The sequence below is a fragment of the Octopus bimaculoides genome, chromosome 6 (genome assembly GCF_046866305.1).
Source record: "Octopus bimaculoides isolate indiv1 chromosome 6, ASM4686630v1, whole genome shotgun sequence".
In the NCBI taxonomy this organism is placed as follows: domain Eukaryota; kingdom Metazoa; phylum Mollusca; class Cephalopoda; order Octopoda; family Octopodidae; genus Octopus; species Octopus bimaculoides.
The window spans coordinates 104,450,677-104,455,676 of record NC_142933.1 but is presented as its reverse complement, the minus strand read 5'-3'; the positions used below and the strand labels follow the sequence as shown (position 1 = coordinate 104,455,676).

Below are 5,000 nucleotides of genomic sequence, written 5' to 3'. Positions count from 1 at the left end.
CTGCTCACTTTTGCTTTGTTGATAAAGCTGCGAAGTCATTCCCTAATGTAGCAACCGTATATGTCCTTGACGGTTGAACCGTTTTTCTGCATGTATTTGATGCCAGCAGGATGCCAAATGGTGTCCGTTTTTTTTCTTCTGTCCAAGAGAGAAGTCGTTATTAGTTACTTTCGGTTACTTTCGAAGTCTTCTTTGAACAGTCAGGTTTCAGTTTACCTGGAAAATATCAGAGCCGTTATTAATGAGAAGGGCTGAAATTAATTCATACAAGATTTAACATCTCTAACATCAGTCTTTCGTAGTCAATCTTTTAAAAAATATGTGTGTGTATATATATATATATATATATATATATATATAGAGAGAGAGAGAGAGAGAGATGGATAGATAGATAGATAGGTAGATAGATAGATAGATAGATAGATAGATAGATAGATAGATAGATGTAACATACATGCAAATATAAATATTATTAAAACAATATTAATTTCGAGGAAGAATAAAGCAACATATAGGTGGAATTATAAATATATAAATCAGAATTTACCCGAAGTACGGCCATTGCTAGAAATAGCAGCCGGTAAGTTTACGGCGCTATGTAGAGCTTCACTGAATATTTACAGGCAGAGATGTGTGCAGGCGATGAATATAGGAACATTCTGACGTAACCTCTACGGAGACCGTAGTTTGAAACTGCATCATCGAGTTATCCTTTATTCCTCTAACGGTGTCCGTAGAAGTAAGACAGAATTTTCCTACATTCACCGCCCTCACACATCTCTGCCTGTAAATATTCAGTGAAGCTCTACTTACTGGCTGCTATTTCTAGCATTGATCGCACTTCGTGTACACCTGCTTTATATATATATATATATATATATATATATATATATATACCTTCATTTGGACATTGCCAAATTCTTATATTATTCGTTATTACATATTTACCAATCACGTTTTGTTGCCGAGTGAGTCTACTAAAAACTATAAACCACGGCTTAACACAATTTTATGAGCTTCCAACTTTGTTCTAATAAACTATTATTATTTGAAGATATATGCATGCAAGAGCTAATTGTTATAATATTTCTTTCAATACACAATTTAGTTTAATGCGATGAGAAAACAATTGTAATGCTATTCAATTAATTTTCATTATTTCAATATTCTGAAAAGGAGTCCATTACGAGGTCAAATCAATCAATACCAACAGTTTAATACGATAAATTAAAGAGAGAGATACAATAGATTCAATAAAATATATTTTATTGCACAGTTCATTATATAAATGTTGAAATATTTGTATAATAACGTCACGCTGGCCTGAGGTGTCTTTTAAAGACCGTGACCTTCTTGGTTGTTCTTCATATATATTCAATGGTCCGGTAGACAGCAAGATAAGAAATGGACAATGCCGATTGTCTGTAAGCAGCATAGCATTACCATGATATTTCACGCAACATATATGCTAAGTAAGTAAGAATTTTAACTATTTTAGCTTCAACTCCGAAACCAGTCTGCGTTTCGCTGGAAACGGTTGTCATAAGATTAAATAAAGGCAGGAAAGGTTGTTACTAGTTTTATTCTGTAAAAGAAATAAATTAATATATGCGTGTATATGCGCAGCTATCTTAATTATTTCTTTATTTTATTAAACCACATTACGTACGTACGAATGAATGTATTTACATACACATTCTTTCATACATGCTTACATTCTTACATATATATGTTTTTGTATCTGTGCACGCGCGAGTATATATGTATGTATGTATGTATGTATGTATGTATCTATCTATCTATCTATCTATCTATCTATCTATCTATCTATATATATATATATATATATATATATATATATATATATATATATATATATATATATATATATATATATATATATATATATATATATATATATATATATATATATATACATATATATATATATATATGTATATATATATAAAATATATAATTTCAGGGAAAATAACCAAGTTTCAAGAGCCCATCGATGAAAATCCACTATCACATATAGAAAAATTAAAAGTACAGTAAATGAGTATAAAGCAAAGTAAATATCATAAGATAAATATAATATAATAAAATGATTTTAATTGAGTTTTTACCTGTACTTTTAGATTTTGTCCCTAATATTATTATATATATATATATATATATATATATACATGCACATGTACATACGTATATTGACATATACCTGTATCTATCCCTCTCTCTTTCTTACCGCACCCTTACTCTCCCCATCTCTTTCTTTCTCTCTCTCTCTCTCTCTCTCTCTCTATATATATATATATATATATATATATAAGCAATGTTAATTCTCTAAATGAAGTATTAACAGTAACTGCACGATAAAGTGTAGTATATTGCCACTTAAGTGTGGCTGACCCCTAGGGGTGGATGTTATCCCTTGGCAAACAGGACACAGTAGTGTGTCGATAAGCCAGCTGGAGGAGATGTCCTCCTGGGGCTAAAAGCAACAGTAACATCCACCCCTAGGTGTCAGCCACACATAAATGGCAATATACTACACTATATATATATATATATATATATATATATATATATATGTTTGTGTGTATATGTATGCATATATGGGTACAGGACTTCACCAACAGTAACCAACATGTAATACGAAAACAAATGAGTTAAACACTTAAATGAGAGAGAGAAAAAAATGGAAAACAAGACAAGTAACACAAAGAATACATAGAACGATTGTTCATCAGTTGTCGGCTGTCTATCTACACATACACAAGTACACATCTATTATACCTGCATATAATCACTCACGTCCCAATATTTGTCGTGTATTTAATGGGCAACATTATTTTATTAGAAACGACGGAAAATAGTCTCACCACGTTAGTGGAATCTATTCCTTGACAGATATAATTATTTAATGATATTTCTAATTAAACACAAAATGTTGTTTATTTTCTTTTGAGTGCAGACATGTCTTGCAAATGGAATTTTAAGAACGTAATATTGTGCATTTAATTTGACTGATTACAATATATTGGGTTTTTATGAATTTGAAAACGAATTTTCGTAAATTTATAGAGACTTATGACGTCATAGATAAAATTACGGAACAACAGTGGATTCGAATTAATTACATTTTATTTCATCGCTATTGTGTCTTAATGGCAGTCTGCTGTGTCATTTAAAAAGCTGCAACCTCTCATTTATTCTTCACATCTTCAATGCCTGAACAAACACCAACAATGTGACTATACATTGTTTGTGGATTGTAATGAATATAACTTGATGATGTTTCACCGAAAATATCCGATTGGTAAGTAAGGACTCGTGAGTTTGCAATGAAACCAATCTATTTATATAGAAAATTATGGTCTGTCTATTCATTGTTGAATGGGACATTGTTTGATTAAGTCATCTGGCGTTAGATTTATATAAGTATTTGTTAGATTTGTTGGAAATTGGCAATATCTATGATATTAATTTATAAGAGGGGTTATGAAGAAGAAAAGAAGAAACTGCGGAGGCAGTCTATATTTTTCTAGTAGAAATGAATAAATATATGAGTGTTTATAGAATAGTATGGGATGAAGCTGTAAAATTCTAATTTGTTTTTTTTTTAACATGTAAAACTATATAAAGTACGAGCGGGAATACATGTATCTATCTATTCATCTATCTATCTGTCTGTCGGCTGGGTGGGCTCATTAACGTCGATTTGAATAAACCCCTTGTATTATCAAGTCTGTTTACAATGAAAAACGAAAGTTATTAATTCATATCACGATTTCACCAGTCAAAGGCCTTCTGGTTGTCAAATTGATGGTGTGTTTAGCAGTCTATATTAGGTACATGGGAATATAAAAAAGAAACACCAAAACATGGAACCTACTGAGCATCATACCATGTATGAGGACGGAACTGCATAACGTTCGCTTCGGGAATGTCGTAAGCGTGTAAATAGATCTAATATGTTTACCTCAGCTGTCTTTGCAGGGAGGGATTAAACATCAAGACAGACAACTAGATGAATACAGGACATAAATTGAAAGTGGTTGAGAGAAAAAATGCAAATCACAACTGAAAGGGAAAACACAATAAGAAACTAGCCACGAAAAATAAATAGATTTCAATAGCTGCTACTTGTTTAAACATTTAGCATTTAAACTGGCTGTATCCGAACCAAATATGTTACCTCATTATTTTCAAACCGGTCAGATCAGGCTCCTTGAAGCTAGCCTACAACGTCATTTTAAAAACAAACGAACACATCATCTCAAAGCTGCAATATAATGCACGATTAGCTGGAAACAATGGGATTAAGTAAGCAGTAAATTTGAAAAAAAAAAAAATTCTGAATGTTAAAGGATTAAAGACATATTTACAAAATAATATTTTTGACGTGGTTTTTGCATGACACCAAAAATTTTGAAAGCAATGTTTCAGTGAGAGTTCCTAATAGTAGAATAGTAAAATGAAATAAGTTCCGTCAACATTACAGTTTCGTGTCCTACGACTTGTTATGCCGGATAAATGGTTTCCATTACTTATAACGGACTGAAAAATTAAACACTCTATTCAATTACACCTGGAGAGGAGCAACGTGAAATATAGCATACATACATACATACATACATACATACATACATACATACATATATAGCATACATACATAAATACATACATACATATATATATATATATATATATATATATATATATATATATATATATATATATATATATACATACAGTGTTGGACTGGGTTTAAACATGTTGGCAGCAGCCAGCAGACTGAGGGGGCCTGCCCACTACTACAAGGGGCCCACCCACAATTAAAATACTATAATTTAATGATTTTTTTCGGTTAAATGTGTTTCTTTCAACTGTCTAGAAACACACACAGGCGGAAATAATTAATGCATTATTCCAGAGATGAATAAAAATATTCTCAAACTTGAGGGGATGGGCTCCTTAGACACTAACATGCCCCC

General features: G+C 31.4%; 1 long non-coding RNA gene across 3 annotated transcripts in view; it reads left to right on the top strand.

Annotated features, from left to right (window-relative positions):
- Positions 1-5,000, top strand: part of LOC106883191 (uncharacterized) — a 26,000-nt gene that overhangs the window by 2,194 nt on the left and 18,806 nt on the right. For 2 of the 3 annotated variants that reach the window (XR_016242377.1, XR_016242375.1), the window contains exons 2-3: positions 1,985-2,074; positions 2,973-3,322. This is a non-coding gene — a long non-coding RNA (uncharacterized LOC106883191). Of the gene's footprint in view, positions 1-1,176; positions 1,473-1,984; positions 2,075-2,972; positions 3,323-5,000 lie in introns of all 3 variants that reach the window. The other variant, XR_016242376.1, reaches the window with a different exon arrangement.